The following is a 13,851-nucleotide window of genomic DNA, read 5'->3' as shown; positions in this document are numbered from 1 at the left end:
TTAATGTGGCTGGACCATTTTTGACTTTAAACAGTAAATAGTAAATACAAATAAATAAGTGAATGATAAATACAAGAATCCTTTCCAAGTTTTCAAATTGATTTTAACTCTCAATCATGGACAGGCAGCTGTTGAGAGAGAATTCAGCATGAACAGTACAATGCTTTTCGAAAACATGAAATAATTTATTGTCTTTGAATTCCCGTAGAAATTATTTAGTATCCCAAAATCTAAAATCGTATGAAGTTCACGTTGTTTCCTCCATGCTCCAATCAGTACAATAGACTCGTTCTCGATATATAACTTGGAATCAGAAACAAAAAAAAAGAAAGGGAAAAGAAAATGTACAGCTTTTCATTGTGGCTGATGAAATAGCAGATTTAAAACTTGAAAAGTGCTGCATGTAAAATAAGCGAAAAGATCTTAAGCTCAAAACAGAAGAGAATGTGAGGGAATTGTGTTCTATTGACATTCTATTTTATCACTGTAAACATTGCGAAATAATTTGAAAATCATAACATGGTCTCACGAGGCAATGCAATACCAAACATGATCTATATCCTTGCCTGAAAATGTTAGATGCTGTTCTCCAAGGGAAAAATTAATCTCTCAACTGACTATCAGCGTTTTTAGGGCGTTTTACTGCCGTAGTAAAAACTCAATCTTGGATTTGAGTTTAAACTTGATCTTATAAAAAAATCCTTATTTTGATTTACTTTTCAGATTAAAAGTCTGTAAAACAGAAAAATAAAACTTTCAGATTCCGACATCCAGAAATCTCAGGCTAATAAAGCTCATTCTTATCCTTCTAACAACTCTGGACAAAGTTGAAATCAAGGATTAAAAATATTCTGGTGATACTGGAAATTTTTATATGTATTTTATGGCATACTGGAAGAAAATAATCATCAAAATCCTCAAAAGAAGCACCATTCAGCAATATTTTTTAAATTAATTTTTTTTTAAACTAAAAATGGACAAAAATCATCAATATTGTGGATAAAATAGGCTGATCTTGACAATTTGCTAAGATATTTGGATTCGAAATATATTCTCAGAAAATTTCATTTTTTCCCTATACGTGTGACAGATTTTGACTTTAAGCGTTTCTACTGTTTTTTATGAAGTATGTCAGATTTTGTCACATTGTTGATTAAAGCAAGCTTAAATACATAATCCTTTTAGTTTTTAAGAACAGAAATTGAATGTGACCATTATTTGGGTTCAGAATTTTGATTTAGTTTTAAAGTTCATTTATGATTATTGCTGATATCGAACAAGGATAAATTTATAGGTGATATGAAAATAAAGGATAGAAAAGTGATAGAAACCAAATTTCGAAATCCTGGTACCATTACAGGTACCATTTTTAAGCTTACTAAATAAAAAAATGGGTCTATTATTTTTATGCGATAATTCATTTATTTAACAAAGAACTTAATGAACGCTGTATAATAGGGCACACGTAAAGTAAACATAAAATTAACAAGGTACGAGCACACTTTTTACGAGTAAAAAGTTTGCTCTAACCCCCACATCTCTGATTACTTGTTTATATGACTTCATAATTTGTAAAAGTGTGCTTGTACCCCGTATCCCTATCTACTTCATTTATTTCTGCATGGTAAAAAAAATTCGTATCATGTAATGAAAAAGTTCGTTTGAACTTCGTTTATATATTTTATTTCAAACGAAGCACTTCGTATGACATTCGTTTAAGGAATCGAAGTTGTATTTTAAGACGATCCCTAAGGAATTGTATTGTGTGACAAAAATTGACTTACTATCATATTTGCTTCTATTATAATCCCAACATAATAATAAGGGAAAGCGTATGGAGATCCCTTCTGTATTGAGAAATTAGGTGATGCTACCAATTTGGAATAATTGTAATTGTTAGCCTGATAGAGAAAGAATAATAAGGTTATAGTAAGTCAGAATTTGTTACCACTACTGTTTATTAACATTTTGAGTGTTAATTTTATGTTTAATTTACGTCTTATAAGCCCTATTATACAGTGTTCATTAACTTCCTTGTTAAATAAATGAAGTATCGCATAAAAATAGTAGACACCATCTTTTATTTACATCCCTGACTACTTGTGTATATGATGTCATCATTTGTAAAAGTTTGCCCTTACCTCCATATGGGTTTTTCAGGTTTATGGTTATGGTTGTTGTTTTTCTCAAAATTTTCTCAGCATGTCAACATCAGTCATTAATTTAAGTTCCACATGAGTCATTTTCAACATGAAATCCCAAGATAGTCCAGGAGATGTATAATGTGACATAGATCAAGTTTGTAATATTGTAGGCATGCGCTTCTGAAATTTTCAAATTCGTCTGCTAATATCAATACATCAGATTTTAGGTATAAACCATGATACTCACACATAGTCCATAAAATCAAACTCATTCCACACTTTTTTAGCATGTTCATATTGTTCATCAGTATTAGTTCACCATTTAATAAACCGTAAAAGTCTTTTTATCCGGTAGCTGTTTATCATTAAATCTGTCGAAGCAATCCATAAAATCATAAGGACATACACTCTTTTTAATCATCAAATCAAATCTCCCACTATTTCCGAGTTTTCTTTTGTGTATTTGAAGGACTCTTCTGATAGATTATCCGCTAATTATCTCAATACTTGAACTCATAAACTGGAAACTATTTGTAAATGTCAGATTATTACCCAATATGAATGCCATTTATTTTTCCATATTATTAGGGATTACATTAATGTTCATTTTCTTTAGTTCACCATCATTGTTTTTATAAGAGTGTCTTTTTACAATTTTACCAATCTGTTGCATAATGAAATGGCTATCATATCCTCACAAATTATGGAAGATTACTGGTATTTTGTCTGTTATTCTATGGCTAAGATTACAATCCTCATGAGCTGATCCTCTATAATTACCTGTAGCATGACAGTGATCTCTGACTCTAATACCTGTATCTATATATTTTTTTACCACATATATGGCAACCATCTGCTTTCTTAAAATTAATTCTATCAGCTTTTGTCATTACCATGTCCTTAGGGAAAGGTTTGCCTTTGATGTTCTTGCAATATCTAACTTCCTGTAACAACTCTTCCATGAATTTATATACAGCATTTGGACCTCTATTATATCTTAGTTGGTTTGCTATATTCATCGTCATATCTACATACAACCTTATAACCATAACCACAATCTGTATGCTTTTGATATGCTTCAGTATATGGTTTCTATTTTCTGGTGTACATCCATAGATCTTACGCGTAATGGCTTCAAAATCTGCATATAATACAAATGGTGCTTCTAATTGTTTATGGAAGTTGGTGAACTTTAGTGTGTTATCACCCTTTTCTGGCATTTTTCTGGCTTGTTTACCGTTTATAACAATACAGTTCCTTGTGTTTAGTCTGATTGTACATAAAATTGTTAAAATCCTCTATTATCACATAATGTTTATTGTCTTCCTTTGTCATTAATAGTAGTGAAATGTTATCTTCATATTTCTCTTTTGACACATATATTGCAGGGTTCGAATTAGAAAAGTAAAGTCGGTTCGCAAAAACTTTGGCACTCTGTAACGAAGTAAACCACCATCTAGATGTGGCCTGGGAACACCTTAGATCAATTACCATTTTTCTATCGCCGTTCTTCGTTCTTAAACTTTTAAAATGCGATCTAAAAATGCTTTTCTATCGCCGTTCTTTGTTCTTAAACTTTTAAAATGCGATCTAAAAAAGCATTTTTAGCGCCACTTAAAAATATTGATTCGTAATTTTATCATTTTCTTCGCAAAGTGATTCGCAAAAATGACATTTCGATTCGCAAATTGCGAACTGCTAATTCGAACCCTGTATTGGATACGGTTGCTTATCCTCATAACCAAATACATTTATTCTGATATTGTTCTGCTTTTCAATCTTATTATGTTATTTAATGGCTACAGGATATTCAATCCCAGAATAGCCCAATTTATGGATATATTCTTTGTCTCATTTTTTGATTCTTTGAGGATTTTTCTTTTGTGGATTCAAGTGTCTGATATGGCACCATCTAAACATTTATTATTCTGATTCTTCATATTGATTACTCCCCTTGAACTATTTTGTAATTCCTTTGGTAGTTCTATATAACTGGAACCATGGATTATATTTAGTTAAATTGAAATAATGTGCATCCACTGATTCAATAGTCTATCCAATCCATTGGGCTACACTATTTCTTATTTATTGGGAAGATAAATTTACAGCATCATTAACATTTTCATTTATTATTGTAATCACTTTATTGCTAAAGTATGCTGTTTTATAGGGCACTTTATCGTCATTACCAAGTGGTTTTGCAATCTATCTTCATTACCAAGTGGTTTTGCAAATTATATCTTTAATGTCTCGACATATTTGAAACCAGAATTTAACCAATTCGTTATTTAGAATACTGGTGATAGGACTTCTTGAAGATGTTAGTTGTTTTAATGGATCCATTGTGTTTGTGATTCTGATTTCAAATGACTTGGTGGTATCCTTCAATGCTTTATCCAATTGTATTATAGGTGTTGGAACTGGTTTTCTGAATGGATATGTTGTTTTCATTGGAGCTGGGATTAGAGACACAAGGCTACCCTGTTTTTGTATAATGGCCCTTGGTGCTGGAGTTGGTGGTATTTTTTTATATGCTGGTCCATCTATCTTAATCCATCTACCTGTCTTTGGACTTTCAATATATCCTGGTTTATCATTTATGTTCTCTCGCTTTGAAACCAATTTAATGAGTTCGAATTTGCTAGTTCATTACTATAGGGCTAGAAATTATTTGATTCATCTTATAATAGTATGTATTTGTATCTTCTTAAGTGTCTGATCTTAAGTACCCATATGTGGTCCAATCAATATGATAGTATAGTGATCCATTTTACCATTTTTTAGGGGAGTCAATTCAACGCCCCTAGATTTTAGGTCATTTAATGTTGTTTTTATTAGAATTTTGCCATATATTTAGCACATTTAATTTCATACATTCTTCTTTTCAGCGGTTTTATAACATTAGCTCTACTCTTCTGATGCATGATTGTTTTCAGATGTTGTTGTTTTCCATTTGATTTATAATTTATACCATTCCTACACAGTCCACAATACCAGTCACTCATAATAATAGCTACTACTGATATTCATTTAAATGTTTATGTATGTGTCTTTGATGGTTGCTCAATGTTTCTTGTGATTTAAAAGTCCTATAACGATATTCACATTTGATTCTCACTTCATAAAAATAGTGGATGATTTCCTTTATAATTTCATCATATAATCATTACTAACCAGTATCTTGTGTCCAATGGTTTTGTACTTCTACAACATCACTTTCTGGTTATGAGACAATCGTCCATAACCTTTTGGTGTTTTGAATTCAATTACAAATTCTGGATATACCATATGAAAATTTTGAATTACTATATCTGGTACACCCTTCTGAACCCTTATTATAAGATCTTATTCTCATTTTACTATTTATCTGGTTCTCACGTAATGATACTGACATAAATGCTTTTGGGTAATGGTTTCTAATATAGTTAACAACCTTGGTGCGTAAGTCATATTCCGATTCCGATTATAGGTCAGCATACTGAATAGCTTTTTTTCGTACTTCCCTGTTTTCCTTAATGATGGTAGAACATCATTTGTAACCCATCTTTTGAAATCTTTTGCTTTCTCCATCTTAGATCTTATAATGAGACTATACAATCCGGATTCATTTATATACATCATATGTCCATTTTGTAGGTGCCCATTTCGTTTGCCCAAGATTTTATGTCATTTAATGTTGTTTTATCCTCAGGACCAACACGATTTCTATTAGCCTTACAAGTATTTGCATATTCCAATATATTAGCAATCGCCTTCGCCTTGAACCATACAATACCATTACTATTACCCATTTTTGATTTAGTGTGTTTATAAATGAATACTTCTTCCATTACAATATAAGGTATAGAAAAAGTTACATCAAATATTACCATTTTTTAGCGTGCCCATTTCGTTTGCCCAAGATTCTTACCGTTATATCCACTTTCACAATTTACACACTCACACTCACTACAAGTTTCCCAATATATATAGTTACCATTAATGTATCGATAATTAGGGTTTGCATCACCACATTGCTTACAATGGCTATATATACAATAGTTATCCATATAATGTCGATATGAAAAATGAAACTTGTATCGTTTCCATAGACATCCACCACATTTCTCACAATGACATACAGCACATGCATAAAAAAATAGTATATTTCCCATAATTGCTGGCTTGCAAAGAATATCTTTAGTTTTTTTCTTACATTTAATACAGTGTCTACCAACATCATATGTTTTTTCCACTTTATTGAAACGATATATTGAATCTATATATTTTCTAACATTAACACCCATGTCATGACTATAACATATGTGGTCACTATCATTAGCCTTCCTACCACGATAAACACAATAGTCATAATTACTCGTCTTCATATGGAATCTATTACATCAACAATTTGCACATTTTCTCATTTTTTGTGGTGCTTTGACATAGCTTAATTCATTTTGGAATACATCTTCAGTCTCCTTATGACAAATTCTGAAATAGTCTGTTTCGATATAACTCATTCTATATAACTATACAATAGAAAAAATAATAATACAATAAACGCATTATTTCTTATGTTTCCTTGTTTCATACCAATAAATGCCACTGCCCAATGCTGTCATACTAACAACAGTAAATCCTAGTTCCCTGTATTCCTGTGATTCTGATAGATTTTAAAAGTCTGATAGTTTAAGCTCCAGAGGTAGTTCAGGAAGTTTGGTACCAGCAAGAACATAATATCTTCTCATCGCAAGTCCTAAGTCATCAAATCTCTTTTCTGATAAGTTTTCCTTTCTTATTTCATTATTTATGTAATCAATACGTTTTTGTCGTTTCCCAGGCCATGCTATTTGAGCCTTTTGCATTGTTTCAACAGCTAGATCATATTCTTTTCTCTCTTTATCACTCCCTCAATTCCCTAAAACGCAAATCACTACCCGAGAAAGCAAGAGCATTTACAATACCACCAATACCCATCATTGCCAAGCTAGCCATCTTATATGTTATCAAGAATTATTTTTAGCTTCCCAAGATAGTCCTTGGTCATATCAGCAGCTACAACAACTGCTACCAATTTCACAGTATCCTCTAAATCAAATTTACCAAGGTATAGGGGTGTGATTTTAAAAAGTGATTTTCCAAGCATTGTGTACCCGAAAGCTAGTCCAGAAACGACGGCTCAATGATACAGGCTTTCATTATATATTATGGAATAGAAAAAGTTATTCTCTTCTTGTTCTTCAATTGATTGTCAATTTTAGTGAGTCTTTCATTAATATCCTTTAATTTCTTAATATGTGGTTCGGCTTCTCTTTTTATTTCTACCTTCCCATTTCTATTTTTATACAGTAACAATTCATATTTCAGTTTCTTCAGAACAGCCTGATGCTTAATTTTCTCAGTTATTAATACTATTCTTTTCTTACTAAGGCTTTCACCAGCTTGTGGAAGAACACGTGAATCAGCCCTTTTAACACCCAAAATATCTAACTTATTTCTTCTTGACACACTCCATCATGGAGCAATTCTTCTTGTTTTTCGTAGTATTAAGTCCACGGGTACAATTGGTCATTGTATATTATATGTAGCTGAAAAATTTATTCCATGTTAAAGATATCTTTACTAGGTTTTTTGATAACTACCTTTGCCTCTTCCATTGACTGTAGCTTGTGTGGTAATACTGGTATTTTCTTTTTCATTTGGCTATACGCAATATACCCACCTATTAGTAATAGGCCTGCATTAACACCCACAAACTGGTAATTATTTGGGCTTTTGTTTTTCAACATGGTGTTCTTCTTGTTTAGTTATACTATCATTGAGTCTTTTTAATTCTTCTTTTTTACGGCGATTATGTTCAACAAGCTTGTTCAACTGTTCTTCTGTTCTGTTACTTCTGTTTTGTTACTTTCTGCTGTTCCACTATTTATTATTCCACTATTTGTTGCTTATTACTACTATTATGGCTAGAATTTTTTTGCATAGTGTCTACCTGTAATCATGGCTATGCTAACTGGCACCAACATTGCACCAAACTGATAATACATATCGCAAGTAAATCTCTGTAGGGCAGTATTAAGAAATGAATCATTTTCTAGATCATTGCTTAGTTCTTGTTTATTTTCTATACCTAGGGCCCCACATGTTATATTAGAATATAGGCCAATTAATGATTTTCCTAATGATTCAGTCATCGGACCACTCAATTACTTTAATATCTTGCAGAAATAATATTAATTTCATCATCATTTATCTCCGCTATTTGTTGTTCACTATATTTTTTACCCAAATGTTGTTTAGAATTGCTTGATAATACACAATTAATCAGTCTATGCCTTTTTTCCAGAATCACCTCATTCTCCATCATAATTGGTTCTTCCATTAATGGCTCTTCTATCTTCTTCTTTCTTCTGGTTCTTTTAGGTTTAAATTTTTTGGCAACATTCTGTTCTAAATTAGTTAGTTGATCAAGCATCTTGGAATCCATCACTATATTTATAAGATAGAAAATCTTACGCAACTTATAATATGGATATATAATTGCAAAAATAATTACTGATGACAAAATGAAGTTAGCGTATTCAATCATTATATTATTATAAAATTATAACTAGCGTATCATCAAATTTTAGCAGGAATTTAACAAACTATAACAAATTCAGTAGGATTTTAACAAATTACAACAAATAATAACCAGTGTGTTGGTAACATTTCAGTATTATGGGTTTTTTTATAGATCCTTTTTCAATCTCTCTTGTTCATTCTGATCTGGCACAACATCATTCTCCCTTAAACAATCTTCAAAACTATCTCTATCTTTATTAAAGAACAAACAAAGCATTTAACTTGTTCTCTGGCACAACATCATTCTCCCTTAAACAATCTTCAAAACTATCTCTATCTTTATTAAAGAACAAACAAAGCATTTAACTTGTTCTCTAACATTTTTAAAACCGAATTATACTTTTGTGTTAATACCCATAGGGAGTGATTTCTATGTCTACCAGAAAATGCAAGTTCTGATAGTGCATTTGGTTTCTTATTTATTTCACCTTCAGCAGAACAATCATCAATTATAAATATTGTTTCATAGCCCTGAGAAACATTGGTGAATAGTCTAATCCATTCATTTAATTTACATTCTACATCAGAAACAATAATACCCTTTTATCATCGAGTAACCACTTTCTTGATAGTCTTATTATCTAAAACTGTTGAACATGGAATAATAATGTATTCAAATTGATTTTTTTATTTAGTTTTAAATAGTTTTAAGAAGTATTTAGTTTTATCACATGCAGTCGCACCAACAAACATTGCACTATGAGGAAATTTTGGAAAGTCCATTCTATATATTTACTACATAATATTAACAAACGCGCCATTTAAAATGTTAATTTGAGCATCAATAAATAGATAGATTGATATAACACTGCAGGTTACCATCGGCTCCAACCGTCTTTGTAATAGCTAGAGTAATACCTTCCGTAGCATTTTCAATACGTCTACCTGTGCCATGTAGCGTGTTATCATCAGATGATCTGAAATCCAACGACAATCCAAATTTTTCTGTATAAAAATCTACCATTCTCATATCAAATAAATTTAACTCATGTTGTGCTGAGCCATGTTGTTTCAATCTACCAGCACCAAAGTGTTTCTTGATCTCATCCCATTGGTGATAGCTTTTTATCCCCTGTGTGTATAATTGATTCGGTATTCCTTCAACAGTTACCTCAACTTTAGTAATTTTAGGGCTATAGAATTTTTCAGTGTTTCTTGCCCAATCCGCCTCTTTTATAAACAGCATTAGAATACCTTTTAGACTCTTGGCTGGTGTGTTGAAATTCATATTCCATACCGTATCACCATCTTTAAGGACAGTATGTCTGTGTCTTAAACTCAGTCATACAAAATACTCGTCCTCATATATTCAGCTCTGATATCTGATACCAATCTGGAATTAGAAGTTACATCGAACTCCAAAGGAGGTTACTAATTGTGTATGTGGCGTCTGTTTTATCCCTCCTAATTACTGTCTTGTATTCATTAAAAATGTCATTGCGTATGAAAGCCTACCTGATAGTCCAGACTGATAGAAAGGCATAGAACTTTCCAGTATTTCTATGTCTAGTGGAATACAAAACTTATTACCAAATACTGTAGATATTACTTGATCCTCAGTATCAGCTGCCTTGTCTCCTGCACCAATTCGATATTTAATAGCATTTTCAGTTTGTCCATTTCCTGTGGTAACAATACCTTGAAATATAGCTTTTCGTCTTTCAGCATATGCCATCCATAGATCATAATATGTGTATAGTGTGTCACTATCACCAATACTTAATATTTTATTGCCCTCGATTTTTATAACTTTCTTCTTAGTAATAGCCCTTCCAATATTTTTAACCAATGTTCTGTTCACATCATCGGTTAAATTAAGAGTAACTAGTCGATAAGGCCCGTGGAGAAATCCACTTAGGCAGGAGGGACAATGTAAAAATTGGTTATTTTAGACCTTTTGCTGATGTCAGCAGTGCATATGCGAAAACAAATTGATGAAATTCAGTTTATCGGTTGTCTCTATTGTGTAGAGCTTGACACGCTCATGAAGAGAATGTATGTGATCATGTGATTTTGATGAACGGTTAATAATATATGAGGGTATAAAATTATGCTGACATCAGCAAAGATCCGCGAAAACACACAAAATTATTTTTTAGAAGTTTGTATACCTGTTGCCTTTAACGTATAGGTCTTTAAAAGCTGATCAATAAAATGTATAGGATCATGTACTTTTGACAAACGGTTACGGAGATATGGTGGTTTAAATGATTTTTGATGACGTCATCAACCCGTCCATTCTGAAACGGACTCGGGGACCCAGGTTTGGGAAAATTACCGAAATTGGTCCTAGATGGTCCCTAGTTACCCACGCGGTGAAAAATCATTGACTCACCACGTCGTTCGCAAGTTATTTGGCCTCAAAGTTTTAAGTGCACTGTAATGGCTTCATTAATTTAATATAGGATATTGACGTTAAATTAGTGTTATTGACGTCGCGCCGTAACGTCATAAAATTTAACATTTGAGACATACTTTTTTCGGTGACTTCAAGAAAATTTTGGCGACATCAAAGGAAAATGACGATATCCACTATGACCGTCACATACACTCCGCATTATTATATAAGACTAGTCGATAAGGCCCGTGGAAAAATCCACTTAGGCAGAAGGACAATGGAAAAATAGGTTGTTTTAGATTTTTTGCTGACGTCAGCAGTGCAATTACAAAAATTTTTGGCGAAATTTAATTTATTCGTGGCCTGTACTGTGCAGAGGTTTAAACGCTGACCAAGAAAATGTATATGATCATGTCTTTTTGATAAGCGTTTAATGAGATATAAGGGTTTTAAAATTTTGCTGACGTCAGCAATGGCCAGTCAACCGCCCCAAAATTTTTTTTTAGAAATTTGTATACCTTCTGCCTTCATTGTATAGGTCTTGAAACGCTTATCAAGATAATGTATAGGATCGCGTGTTTTTGACAAACGGTTGCAGAGATGTTAGGGTTGAAGGTTTTTTGGTGACGTCATCAACCCGTCTATTCCGAAACGGATTCGGGGACCCAGGTTTGGGAAACTTACCCAAATTGGTCCCAGGTGGTCTCTAGTTACCTACGCAGGAGATGACGTCAGTTATTTCCACCCGTTTCCAAGTTATTTAGCCTCAAATTTAAAAGTGCAATGTAATGGCTTCACTAATCTTAATTAACTTTCCTTTGACGTCAATACTATTTTATCGGTAAAGTTTGGTAAATTACAGAACAATTTTATAGGCGAAGTTTTATAGAATTTGTTAAAGAAAATATTGAAGAATGTAATCCACTTTGCAAAAGTGACAGACAGACACACGGAACTGGCGTATTATTATATAGAGCCATTTTTACGTCTGAGTGATTTTGCATACTGGACAACATTTGCCAGAGTTCTAATTTTTAGTTTAGGAACAACCAGTTCACAGTTTTCAGGACTGGGATATTTTTAAGCGAGTTTTTTAATTTCCTCCTTACCTTTTTGCCTGCCCAATTTTGGTTTATTACAGTGGCCCATTGTTCTTTAACAGCAGGGCTTGTTTAACAAGCATCTATAATAATCCTAATATACGCAAACACATCATTTTCAGATTCAGGCATCTCATCATCCTTCTGAAACTGTTGGCTCTGATTCACTAGCTTGGAGCTCCCCCTCGTTCTAACACGCATAGAGTTCTAGTTCCTGTTGAGAGGCGAGTATTCTCCATTCTGAGGGGCATCATTTTCTCGCAGAGGAGAATTGTTGAGGCTCTCCTGAGGAGCTGAGATTACTCTACGAGTAGCAGTGGAGGCATTTTCTTTTTGTTGAGGAGAGGTCAAAATTTTAGGGTGCTTTCTTAACCTTAGATTTTGCATGCCTGATGTCCCAGTACTTTTTGATTTCTTTAATTTTTCTATCTCAATCGACAAAGATTTTAAAAGTGAAACTAAGTCACTTGCAGTGGAAGGAATGGGTGTTGCGTTGCCGTTTTGTGACTCCTCGCCTGCTGCTGGTGCAAGATTTGTAGTGGAATCCCCACAAATACTACTTAGAACAGGAATTTCGTCGTCTATTGTATTTATTTTTTCTAAAAATGAAAGGTAAAAAGAAATACTTATCTTTAATATATGTGGGTTAAACTTTGTTGTGGTTCGTTACTACTACGCTGCCATCTTACCTCTTTGACGGATATTGCTATACTGATTTGCTGGTCGCTCTTTTTCTCACTTCACTCTCAGGAGTCTGGGAATAATTTATGAAATAAAATTAAATATTATAGATAAACAACTCAAACCCTTTGAACTGAACTTACCCATGCTTACGATGAATAAACATTTTTTGGATAATTTCCTTAACAGAAAAACAATGTAAAGTGCAAACAATTGTTCATTAAAGACACTTTATTCTGATATATATCAAAAGCAAATCTCAGTATAGGTTACGGGAACTAGCATAAGCACAAAGAATGTACACAAAAATTTGGTACTTATACAGAAATACCACCAAGTATGTCTACAAAAGAAAACAGCCTTGACGTTGTTTGATGTTGTTCTTAGGTGGCTTAGTTACCTATTTATTTGTTAATACTACGTAAAATAGGTCAAGTTTGAATATTAAACTTTTTCGCTATAGCTAGCTAGACTAAGTATGAAAGGACAAGACTGAGATTTTTCAGTTGGATCAAAAGTCGAAACTTAAGATGAAAATTACATCATAGTTTTTAGCCATATATTATACATATTTGAGAACACCTACAAGAAATTTCATTTTTCCTCAAGTTAGCCCATATAATATGAAATATTCCTTTAAAAAGAACATCATAAAAATTTATTTATGAATTGGTTTCTGTTAGTCGTGACAACATATTTGACTAACATACAATGCCCTGCATCCATATCTAGCTATATACTCAAGTCATAACTGTTCACTGAGGCAAAGGTCAAAAAAGCTAGCTACCTTTTTTAAAAATGACAGGTTACTTTAAAAAATCTTTTATGTAGCTAGCTACATCAATATAATGTATACAGCTACTTGTAGCTACTTTATTACTTAATTATTCAACCTCTGGAGTGATGACATGTGCGAGGTAGCTCAAAATTACAAAATATTATCAGTTCAAAGTCATGATTCCTTAGCGTCCAACTGTGAAGT

General features: G+C 32.6%; 1 protein-coding gene across 3 annotated transcripts in view; it reads left to right on the top strand.

Moving 5' to 3' along the window:
- Positions 1–13,851, top strand: part of LOC130662508 (uncharacterized) — a 33,811-nt gene that overhangs the window by 5,941 nt on the left and 14,019 nt on the right. The window lies entirely within an intron of this gene.

Source organism: Hydractinia symbiolongicarpus, chromosome 10 (genome assembly GCF_029227915.1).
Source record: "Hydractinia symbiolongicarpus strain clone_291-10 chromosome 10, HSymV2.1, whole genome shotgun sequence".
Taxonomy (NCBI): Eukaryota; Metazoa; Cnidaria; class Hydrozoa; order Anthoathecata; family Hydractiniidae; genus Hydractinia; species Hydractinia symbiolongicarpus.
The sequence above is the reverse complement of the archived record's forward strand: the minus strand, read 5'-3'. Positions and strand labels throughout refer to the sequence as shown.